The 12,136-nt window shown below is 40.4% G+C and overlaps 1 protein-coding gene and 1 long non-coding RNA gene across 5 annotated transcripts in view; one reads left to right on the forward strand and one right to left on the reverse strand.

Annotated features, from left to right (window-relative positions):
- The window catches only part of RHOBTB1 (Rho related BTB domain containing 1), a 216,825-nt gene that overhangs the window by 56,655 nt on the left and 148,034 nt on the right, over positions 1 to 12,136 (forward strand). For all 4 annotated transcript variants that reach the window (XR_011810330.1, XR_011810327.1, XR_011810328.1 and 1 more), the window contains exons 14-15: positions 4,178 to 4,222; positions 4,633 to 4,713. The gene's annotated coding sequence lies outside the window, so the exon portion shown is untranslated. The remainder of the gene's footprint in view (positions 1 to 4,177; positions 4,223 to 4,632; positions 4,714 to 12,136) is intronic.
- Positions 977 to 4,622, reverse strand: LOC106015765 (uncharacterized). The gene is made up of 4 exons (XR_001188011.5): positions 4,023 to 4,622; positions 3,766 to 3,860; positions 3,314 to 3,388; positions 977 to 1,585 (listed from the first exon to the last, which is right to left on the reverse strand). It is a non-coding gene; the product is annotated as an uncharacterized lncRNA (long non-coding RNA).

A 12,136-nucleotide genomic window follows, 5' to 3' on the forward strand; every position in this document is an offset into this window, starting at 1 on the left:
ACTTGAGCATGCCTTTTCTGCATCAGCTGCACTGAATGGAATTATTGGCCATTCACTAAGCCACATCCTGTAGGGCTGGACACTATCTAACCTTCTCTCCACCATTCACAAGAGTCTATTGCTGCCACAGGACACTTGTCATCTATTGCATGTTTATCTAAAAGCTTTACCATACTGGCTCTGGATCATTATCTGCATTTCAACTCTGCTACAAAACAAAGTGTGTTCTTCAGGATCATGCAACCAAGTAATACCTGCCCCGATCTTTTTTAACTGCACAGCTAATCACAATCAATTCTTGAATGGACTGTCAGGTGTAAGCTACCAGATCAGCTAATTTGCTCCTTCTACTGCCATTTTCACTCAGGGACCCATCAGTGCAAGACATCTTCTCATTGAATTCCCTTTTGGTCTTAATTGCAATACCTGGGGAGTAAAACGCAGCCATGACATTTTCTCCTTGTCCATTCAACAGTCAGCTACAATGTCATTTTCTGATTTGACAGCATTTGAGTGGAGAGCTAATCAAGTCAAAACCATCTGATCTGGGCACTTGACATTTCATGAATATCCTCATTCTTTGGTACAGGCTGCAATTGGGCATAAGGAAAGCATACTGGCACAATCACTATTTTTGTGCTGAGTTGTCTGCACACTTGTGGAGAGTGGCACACTCTAGGAAATCAGAAATCTCTTCAGGGAGAGTCCTTTTTGCCTACTAAGAAAGCAGTCATCTGTATTACACTGAGGGCTGTGTTCAGTCTGGGTTGGGAAAAAATTGGAGAAGCCAAAACTCATGAAAGGAGAAAAGGCTATTAGGGAATAACTGAGCACTCATCTGCTGCAGTCCTCCCTAAGGAGGCTCCCATGTCAATGCAGAAATACTTCTCTGCTATTTCCCTCCCTGTTCTGTGGGCAGAATCACTTGTATTTGGATGGTTTAGCCTTGCATCTGGTGTCCATCCAGGCACTCATCACTTGCCTACTGATGGCAAGCACAGGCTCAGTATATGAAGGGGAAAGAGGGAAAGCAGAGGGAGTCATCCCTCATCTGCTTGTGGAAGACAGTGGTGTTCTTGCATTGTTCCATGCATAGGGTTAGTCTATTAGAGAGGGCCAGACCCATGAAGTGACCATGCCTACAAATGGGAAAGATTGCAAAGCAGAAGCCCCTTTGAGTACAGTGGTTAGACCCAAGCACCAGCTCCTGGGAATGAGATAGCCAAGTCCTGCCCAATATTTCATGCATGATGAAATCTTTCCCCATAATCTGCAGGAAGTGCTGATGATGATTCTGGGTGATGTTCATATTGTGCATTATCACATGATTTAGCAGGATGCCTGTCAGGATTTTTATTTTTTTTAAAGTACCTTGAATCATATAGCTGTAACTGAGCACCTAAGTAATATGTTAGATCCATCTTTGTATTGCAATCCCCAGTTAGCTGTGCTGCACTGTTCTTTAGGCAGCCCCTTTGCCTTTTGGGAATTAATCAGTTTCCAGTTCCAGGCTGTGCAGTAGCATATTAAGAAAATAGCAGGGAGCAGTAGTAGTAAGAAGTTGTCTTTTAGTGTAGCCATCAGCCTGTTGACCACAGAGAGACAAGTTAAGTACTGTATCATGGTAACACTGCTGCCCACCCTCTTTATCTCGCTGCTTACTCACTCTGCTTATTCTTTTCACACACAAGGCTGACAAAGCACCATCACTTAGTGCAATACACATTTCTTCTACTGCTCAGGGAATAGCCTTTCATTATTATAAGCTTTTTCAGTTTTCTTAAGGCCTTTTACTACTTTGCCACTGTAGCATAATTTATTTTGCTGAATGGTTTACACACATTAAAGTGTGTGAAGTTGTATTTATATGTCTCTGATGAGTTCTTTGCTGGCTAGTGGATCAACATTTTCATGGCTTATGCCTTCACAGTATTATTTTTCACCTAAAAATGAGACTGCAAACCTTCTGACTCCTGCCACCTCACTTCAATTCTCAGCTCCAGATAGATAACACAAGGTCTGGCATCATCCCGGCAGTGGGAGCTTCTCACTTCCATCCAGAGCAGCTGAGGACCGTTTAAACAGCAAGCTTTTAACAGCAAGCTGCAACTGTGTCCCTGAGCTTCTGTCCTTGGTTTTCTGACTCCAGGCCCTTCATTTAAGTTACATCATTTTTATTAAATATAAGATCTATGTTTAAGCACAGATCTGCCTACCTTTATAATTGAAATGGTTCTTCCTATCTTCCCCCAGTACATCCTTCTCCCTCCAATAGCTTAAGCTTTTTTAAGCCATGTGATTGATGTGAGTGTACCCACAGTCATCTTTAGAGTAAAAGGAAAGCTTCATTTTGGGCAAGTACTACCATTAGTGTTGAGAGCTCGTGGAGAAGTTCAGATAGGACAAAATAAGGTCTAGTCAGAGCCAGATAGACCAGCCCTCACTATTTCTCATGAGGAAGAAAGGGCAACGCTCCTCCCAGATAGGAGGCTATGAGGATACCAGATTGCAGTGACAGCACATTGCTCCATCAGCCATAAACACCTTTTGAGTAATTCCTGAGTTCCTCTGAGAGTTATATTCACACAAAGGTGTAGTGCCAGTTTTTCATTAGAAACCCAAACCTTAGGCAGAACACTTCTGTGTAAACACTGAGTTTGTCAGTACCTAAGCTGATTATCAAAAAAAAAAAAAAAAAAAAAAAACTTTTCCCTAAATATAGACCAAAAGTTTAAAGTTCAGGGAGAATACTGTATTTTGTCCTTGCCCTGTGCTAGTGACATACTGTCAGAACAAACTGGGCCCTTGAAAATATCATGTACTTCACTGCCTTTTGGACTGGGGGGAGTAAAAAGTAAAGTGTTAGTATTTAAGTGAGGCTGAACAATAGACAGTAGACAACACCAGGATAAACTGAGGCTTGTTTTTAGATGCACAATCACCACCATTACTGGATTCACCTGTATTTGCTTTAGCTGAGAATGCCTGCAAGCCTCACACACAAACACAGCTCCAAGTCCTTCCCCTTACACAGCCATCCTCAGACCTCCAGCTGCAGGAGGAGGCAGGAGCAGCTAGTTAAGCTGTATCACAGGTGAGCTGCTAGGACAGCCTTTACACCCATTGCCCTTGGATGTGGGCCAGTAATGCAGATGGCCTCTTTTTGGCCCTGCTTTCTGCTGAGTGGTAAAGCCTACCACACGTCAAATCTATCCTTGCACAGTTAGTTATAATATGTCTTTGTGGGTAGGTAGGAGAATACACACATTTCCTGATAAAGGAGGCTCAGTTTCTCTGTTTTAGGGTACTTTACCTGCTTGATGAGGATTTTGAAGGTTGCCAGAAGCAGAGGAGACAGAAAAGTGTCAAATAAAGTGTATTTCAGCATCTTAAAAAAAAAAAAAAAAAAGTTAAATAAGAGCTTAATGGTTTGATGAAAGCCTCATTCAAGCAACAGAAATGGCTAATCAGCAACATTTCCGTAGTATATTAGGTAGGGCTATAAAATAGCTTACTAAGATTAATTTAGCACCATAACACCTTTGTGAAATAAACAGATTACCCCACTGAACAGGGAAAAAAATAATGGATAAAGATATTATGTAGAAGCTAATTGCTGCACAGAGATCCCCACATCTATTTATCCTCAATCATTGTACAAGGCTGCAGCATCAATGCCTTCTATAGCTTTAAGCAAGGCATTTTTCCAGCTACTAATAACCAGCTAGGATTTGTGGTCAAGAGATATCCCATATAACAACTCACCTCTGTAGTTATTAGGGGGTTTACTGCTCATTCCTTAACCACTTCTTTCTTTAGCACAATAATGTAATATAGCAGCAGGAAGTAGAGACTGAAGTCTAAAGACAACAGGAGATTACAGTTATTTTGTTACAAGAGGCATCCTGCAGTGTCATAAGCTTGCATAAGGCCAACCCCAACAAAACCAGGAGGAGAAGGCTCCTAGTAGACCACAATCTTGGTACCAACACAGGGCAGAGGAAACTGTAAGGAATCCTTACCTCAGTCTGTAAGCAAACATACAGGTTAAACAAATACAGACCTAGATTGCTACCAGAATAAAAACATTGCCTCTTGTCATAAAATAACAAAACTCCCATGAAAAGAAAGAAAGTTTCCTATAAACCATGTAAGATAGCATTTTTTTTCCCCTAAGGTATTACTTCTCACATGACAGAAGAAGAAAACCAATTTAAATCAGGTAAGGGGGGAAACAGGTTACTTTTAACTTCATTTAACTCTGAGTACTGCTCTCAGTTGCAAAGCAGCCAACTTAGCTGCTGCTTCAGCTTTTAAAGCCTTCCCATCCCCAGAAGCCTTTGTGCTATTCCCTCTCTCTCCTCTCCTGGGCTTTATTTCAGTGGGCTTTAACCTAGTGGGAGGGTAAACTGTTTTCAGCTGTAGGTTTTTTGTTTTTGTTTTTGTTTTTTTTTTTTACTTCTTGTTTTTCTATTTTTCTCTGCTGAAGTAGTGCTACATTAAGTGCATTAACATCTTCTTGCTTTTATTCTGCAATGTAAAAGATGTCTCTCAAAAATTAAATTAAAAATACTTCTAAGCTTATTTCTTAGTGGAGACCTATTCATAAACTTTGGTGTGTTCTTCTGTAAGGAGTCACCTGCTGCAGCTCTGTGTAAAATCTGGGGATTGGATCACTAAGAGGACATTGAACAGGATCCTGAGGAAAAAAAGGTAAAATAACTTCACTGACCAGGAAAAAAGAGATAGCGCTGTATCTTTCCCTATATGCTGCTGCCTCTCCTTCAATCTCCAACTGGAGTTTTCATGAAATTAAGTCAAGTATAACCTTTTCTTTTTTTCTCGGCTTTATTAACCAGCAAGGTCTGAGGAAAAATAATGTTTCAGTTTCATTTCCTTCTGCAGAATATAAGAAGGAAAAAAAGCTCTTAGTAATTTTTCTGTCACCTATTGTATAGGTGTCAGGTTCACAGCTTCCTTGGGGAAGCATTCCTTTAATTATCTGTCATACACACTACATTCATTAATAGCATAAACTCTTGTGCCACTTTGTAAGGGATGTATGCATCTGATTAAATATACGGAGAAAACACTAGGGACCTTCGTGTGTTCCACCTGTGTTCATCTGAGGCTCTCTGGAGCACTCTGTTTTCTTCAGCGTTAAGAAGGTCTCAGGGATGCTCAGGTGATCCGGTATCTGGTCTGGTTGAATGTCTCTTATGGCATAACTTTACCTTCTCTGGGGAAGATGTCTTCTGCTGTGAAAGTGCCTATTTGGCAGACTGTACAGCAGATCTGTATTGGTTTATCTGGAGGGCAGCCCCTCCAGGGCCCATCTCTGCAGTCAGGCATGAGTCCCAGCCACCAGCAGGGAGAGGGTTGCTCATGAACCCCAGAGCAAGAGCACTGTGGAGGGCATGTGGATGTGGGTAGCTGAGCCAAGCCCCCACTCTCCATACGGGGGCTGCGGGTTCCCGTGCCGTGTGTAGTGCCTGGGGCACTTTGCACAAGGCAGTAGCTGTGTCTTGGCAGCAAGTCCAGGTAGGCAAGCCAGAATCTGGTACAGTTGGTTACTCTCTTTTGCCTTCTGGTCCCTCTGTGAGGTGTGGAGATTTTGCAATGAAAGAAGCAGCCTTTTAAATGAAAGCTAAGGCACTGATAATCCCATGTAGCTACAGGACATTACACCAACAATATTTATGTCTTAAGTTTGGCTCCTGTAACCGGTCAGAAAGTCTTACGGGACCAATAGTGATCACACAGCCCATAATTTTATAGCCAGAAATGATTAAAATAATTGTAATAAAGTAATAATAATAAACCCTTACTTATTTTAACGTCAAATATTTCTGACATGACTGATTCCTCCTGCTTGCATATAACTCCCATAGCTTGAAACTCCTCTGAATGGGAGTCTTGTGCTCTTGTTCCACAATCCTGTGGCTAAAACCTAAAAAGCTAAGTTTAACTTTTGAATAGGTGAAAGGCCCTTTGGGTCTTTTAGCAAAAAGATGCTTTAGAAGCCAACTTACTAAAAAACAAAGTCAAGCACTGTCAAAATCATGGCAAATGCTGCGAGGCTGTCAAATTAAAATTCTAGGGGCAGATGGTGAGAAACTTTCCTGCTGGTCAGGGAACTTTCTGAAGGCTCAGTTACTTATATCAGACTTTTATTATTATAAATAATAATAATTTGGAGGAATAAGGACTAAACTGGGATCACCTCTCATTTGTCTTAGGCTAAAGACATGTGTCGCCTATTACAGACCAGCTGCTTTGTGGTAACCTTTTCATTTGACTGTGCCTTTGGTAAAGCAAGGAGGTCTGCGTACCTGGTCCTCATTCTGTGCTCCTCCACAATCTTAGTGAGCTGGAACTGAAGTGCAGAGACATGGTTTTTGTTTTTTCCCAAGAGACTTGAAGTAACAGAATATTTTTGGGACAGGCCTTAAGAGACAGACAAGACAGTCCATAATCAAACAAAAGAATGACAGAAAGAATAACCATTGCAGAACGTGGGCTGGTGACTGAACTGACAGCTGGCAGACTTTGCTGATAACATACTTAGAGGCAGTTAAGAATTTGGGGGGGTTGGTTTGGTTTATCTGGTTTAAAGGCATGCATTGTGACCTGTCGCTTTCTAGATTTGGTTGATGTGAAATTTGATTCTGGCCATAAAAAAAAAAAAAAAGCATGCTGCAGGAAAGTGTTTATTTTGCTCTCTGCTGGAGGTACCAGTGAACAGCTTAGTTTCTAGTTTTGTTGATGTTCTGGTTTGTGTTGTAAATGTAATAATCACATTTGGGGAGGGAAAACTGGCACGTGTGGTCTACAAATGGAAGATCTAGAGCCTGCAGTATTGCTTTAGCTTCCCCCAGCCTGTGGCTTTCCATAGCAAATAGGCATGTTCATGTGCAGCTTGTTGCAGAAATAACACTAGGAACACTAAAGGCCAAGTTCACAGTTAATGTAAACCTTCACAAAGGCTGAAGGGCTTTTCCACGTTACATCTGCTAAAAGGATTGGTGTCATCAGCTCGGAAATTTTCTCCAGCTTTTAAATTATTCAATGAACTTAAAGTCCCTTTGCTCCTATCATAAGAATTAAAGAAATCAAAACAAAGTAATGATGAAAACAAAACACAAACACTTTTCGATGCTGCTTGGTTGCAGAGAGATAGCAAAACAGAATCTTGGTTTGAAAACACTCTCACATTTTAAAATAACTGGTAGGCGTATAAAATGTAGGGAATAATCTCAATTACTTTGAGTTCATATAACAATGTAAAGGTGTTGAGAGCTACTTAAAACAGTTGGCATTTTTCAAAGCTTGAAGAGGAAAAATCTGTACAAGCACTGCTTTTTATTATCTATAAACTTTTTTTTCTAAGCCAAGTTTGTTCTTAACTAAGAAGGTATTTTCATACCATGTAACATATGTTACGTGAGAAAACTGTGTATAGAAATTCACCCTTCCATATAAAGTGTATTTCAATTGTAGTAGGCCATAGCATCAGAGCTGAGACTTACTGATGTGAGGGCAAATGAAACTCCTCTGTATTGCTTGTAGCCTTTTAGTTAAGAGTTGAATGATGCCTCAAGCTCCCCAAACACAGGGTTCTTCCCAACTTCAGTGCTAGCTAGTACCTCGCTCCTCAATCTGAGCATGTTCTTCACTGCATTGCAATGTATTGTGACTCAGGACCGTTGCCTCTAGTTGAGCATGCAAAGTCGTGAGGTTTAGTGTTCCTGTCGGAAAGGAGCACAGCCTGGTTTATAGGCTGGGTTTCTGAAGACGAGCAGTAGGAGTTAAATCACAGGGCCTGTCTTTGGCAGAGTTTCTAAAAGTTGAAGTATGATCTGTGGTGACTATAAGTCAATGACAGGTCTTACTAAAGACTGACTTTTTCTTTGCACTTTATCCTTACAATTGATGTCACATTGTGAGATGAGTATGTTGCATGCAATTTATTTTACATCTCTCTCACTGAAAAAGTCTCATTATAAAGAGGCTGAATTAGTATTTTTCCACTTACGTAACAAGTACTTTAACAGGGCCACATCTCCTAAGAGAAGACACCAGTATATTTCTGTTCTTTATCCATGTGTAAAATATACTCTTATCTAGACCATTATTATAAGCACTTGAACAAGAATTGGGAAGTGGTTAGTGTATTTTTTCCATTCCCAAGGATAACTATTCAAGTACGTATTACGTATTAGCACCTGAATTACCATCCCAAGCAGCTCAGTGAACAGGGTTATTAGCATAGACTTGGGCTATTTATCTTTACATCACTCATTGTGAGGAGAAAAAAAAATGTTTCATACACCAGCACCAGAGGGAATTTAACCAGGCATATGACCATATAATCCTATGCCTCAGACAGTAGGATTAGGTTATCTGGGAAATACTTTATCTAGTTCTAGTTCTGCTTTTAGATGCAAGTTTTTGCATGTAGAATATTGAAATAACAAAAACAAGCTCTTAAATTCAGTATTATAAGCTTAGTTTTATTTTTACCAGCAAAAAAAAAAAAAATCAATCAAGCTCTTGAAAGACAGTTAGAAAATGACAGACTACAAAAGCAAAATAGACACACTTTTACTCACACAAAGTACAGAACGTGAAATCTGGAGATTAAAGTTGCAAATTTCATAAAATCCAGTGCAAAACTGGCCACTGTTTTTGGACAACTAGACATCAGTCTCACAAATCCCTGAGAGTTTGAGTTTGGTGCAGTTTAACTATACTGACTGGCACTCCTGTGATACTCACTTTATTAAGAGAAGTAATTCTGATCATTAATTTCAGCATGAAACAGTTTTACAGAGGCTTTTTTTGTGTTAGCCTAAGTGATTTTTCACTAAAGAAAGAAATCAGTATGTCAGTGTGGTACTGGACATCTTTGAAGTTTGCAAAATTTAACTGCCCAGATGTTTCATGAAAGGCTTTCAATTCAGATAGTATTTTCAGCCTGGCTGCCTACCAGAAAATAAATACCCTTCAATTTTTCATGGAGCCATGAGAGTCTGATAGCTTTTCTTCTCTGCCCTCCCCCTCTGCAGAGCGGTTGCTGATATTTAGGTGCCATAGTGACACCTCGTGGTCAAGAGAGATGAAACAAGGCAACTTTAGGAATTAGAATGTGACTTTATACTAAATGCACACCAAGTCCTTATAACTATGTATTGTCATAGCTCACTTAAAATGATGTCTCCTTCAGTTCCACTGTTCTTATTCTTATATATTTATATATTAAGCCCCAAATATTAATTAAATGTAGTCGTTACTGGTGCATGAAGTACCAAACATTTCTGCAAAGAGATGAAAACACAGTCTTTTGAACACTAATTTTCTATTAATATGAAGATTATTATTCAGACAACTATTAAGAAGGGCTTCCCCATGACACTTTTCCTTACAGATAATGCAAAATAAACTCTTGACCTTTTGCCATTGTCATGGTTTAACCCGGCCGGCAGCTAAACACCACGCAGCCGTTCGCTCACCCTCCCCCTCCCTCTCTGGGACGGGGGAGAGAAATGGAAAGTGAAGCCCGTGAGTTGAGAAAAAGACAGTTTAATAAGACAGGAAAATAATAATAACAATAATAATAATAATACAATGGTGATAATAGTACTACTACTAATAATGTGTACAAACAAGTGATGCACAATGCAATTGCTCACCACCTGCTGACCGATGCCCAGCCTAACCCCGAGCAGTCTGGCCCCCTTCCCCTGGCTAGCCACCCCTATATATTGTTTAGCATGACATCAGATGGTATGGAATACCCCTTTGGCTAGTTTGGGTCACCTGTCCTGGGTCTGTCCCCTCCCAGCTCTTACTGCACCCCCAGCCTGCCCATTGGCAGGACAGAGCAAAAGGCTGAGATGTCGTTGGCTTAGTATAAGCACCGCTCTGCAACAATTAAAACATCGGGGTGTTATCAGCACTCTTCTCATCCCAAGCCAAAACACAGCATTCCACCAGCTACTAGGAAGAAAATTCTGTTCTAACTGAAACCAGGACAGCTATCTGCTCTGCTTCTTCCTTTCATCCTTTTGCCTATTACTGAAGGATGCTAAGGAACTATTAACTTCCCAGCACACCTCAAGATGAAATTCTGAGCTAGCTGAGGTAGTTCACAGAAGCTATAATTCCTCAGCCATATAGTTTTACACTAGTATCAAGGAAATGTAATAGATGAAAACCCTTCTCCCTTTTTTCCAGCCAGTGAGTTTAGAAACTTTGAAAACACATGCCTGTGTTAGGGGGAAAAACAGGCAGTGCCAAGTACGGTTGTAGTGCAAAGCTTAATATGTTCAGAGCCTGAATTCAGCTGTGAATTATCTATACTACTGTCCACAGTTCACACATCAAGGGGTTGAAATGGTGCTTCGAAGCCCAGGGACTTGCTCACACTAGATGAGCAACCAAACTAAGATGACACAAATGTACAGATCATGTAGGAAGCAACCAAAATTGACCTGTGAAGAGGGACACTAACAGATACTTAAGCTTTCCTTCGACTAGTCAAATCCTTTCTGATCCCTACAGGTGTCTGAAGACCTGCTAGGTCACAGCAGTAAGCTGTTCACTGCATGACCCATTAAGAGAGTCTGCAGGGTGAAAAGGACTGACCTTTCCTTTTATCCCTTTATGCCACCAATTGGGAGCATTTTAGAGCCTGAGCTTTCCTCTGATATTACTGAGTCAAAATGCTCACGAGACAACTGCCTGAGGTAGATAACCCTCATCATCATCTCAAGTCTCTGTTGGAAGCAACACAGAGAGAGCCCTTGCCTTGCTTATGATGATTTTCCTCTAATCACTGTCAAGGAGAATGGCCTTGTAAAAGCTCCATCTCTGATATCTGTTAAGTCAATAGACTCAGATAGCTGAGAGTGAGAAAAATAGCACTGAAAGGACTTTGAATGACAAGCACAGAATCTTTTTTTTTTTTTTTTTAAAGCAAAAATAACATTGCTGAAGACCAGAAATTGGCAGGAAGAGTGATAGTTAATGTCTTATACAAAGAAAAGCAATAGATGCAGAGTGAACCAAGATGAGGGAAGCTCCTTTAGCCTTCTTGGATTAGAGACCCACAGGTAGTGCTTGCTATATGAGTCTAAGCTGTCATGGGAAAAGCATTTTCCTTCACGATTGAAGATCCATGCTGAAGGTTACCAAGATCACAAGTCTTGACTCTCAGTCAAGAACATGTTGCCTCGCATGTACTGGATATTTTGTGAGTTGTAGGCAGGACCTTCTCAAAATTAAATTCAGTAGGTTACCACTTAAAATAATTCAGGAAAAAATATTTTTAAAAAACTCTCCTCCAGTAGTGCACTCCAGACTCTACAGAGAGCAGCAGAAAGGCTTGTACTACATTTAAAGATCTGGAGATTTTTAACCTGTTAACACCACTGATCCGCAAAGGTATAAACAACTTACTTGTCATTTTAGCAACTAGGAAAGACCAGCTGCCCCTTCCAATTCTTCCATTCCAGTTTAGCCATTTATGGATATTTATGTCTGAGATCAGTCAATTAATCAGTTCACAGTAGCATCAACATAGATTGGGGCTACTGATTCAAACAATGAAAATATACTGAAGTAGCCAGCAGACCATTCTGAAGAGAAATGTGCCCCAACAGCAGCTGAACACCTGTTACCCCACTGACATTTACATCTGAGGAAATGCTACATTATACAGGAACATGCTGTGCAAACAGAACCAAGAGTCATTGCCTGAAAACAGCTATTTACATAGCAGATGTAAACCAGAGCAAACAGTGGTCAAAGCAATGGGAAATGTTTATATTACCCCCATAAGCTGATGAGGATTGCCAAAAAAATAAGGTGAGGGTGCTTAGATGAAAACCGATAGTCAGGCTTAATGAAATATGGCCTTTATATCAGGGTTTTCCTTATCACTTGGCCTTTCCAAAGCTGATACAAAATAAGATCAAACAGAGCCCATAGCAGTGTCATATCTTCATGAAGGTCTGCAGACACCAAGCAGGAAATATTACCATTCAAAACTGGCTAGTCAGAAGCAGAAGTAACCCCAAGAACTAGAAAGCTGGCAAGTTCTCCATCATTTGTTGCAGAATAGATTTATTTGCTG

The sequence above is a fragment of the Anas platyrhynchos genome, chromosome 6, assembly GCF_047663525.1.
Source record: "Anas platyrhynchos isolate ZD024472 breed Pekin duck chromosome 6, IASCAAS_PekinDuck_T2T, whole genome shotgun sequence".
In the NCBI taxonomy this organism is placed as follows: Eukaryota; Metazoa; Chordata; class Aves; order Anseriformes; family Anatidae; genus Anas; species Anas platyrhynchos.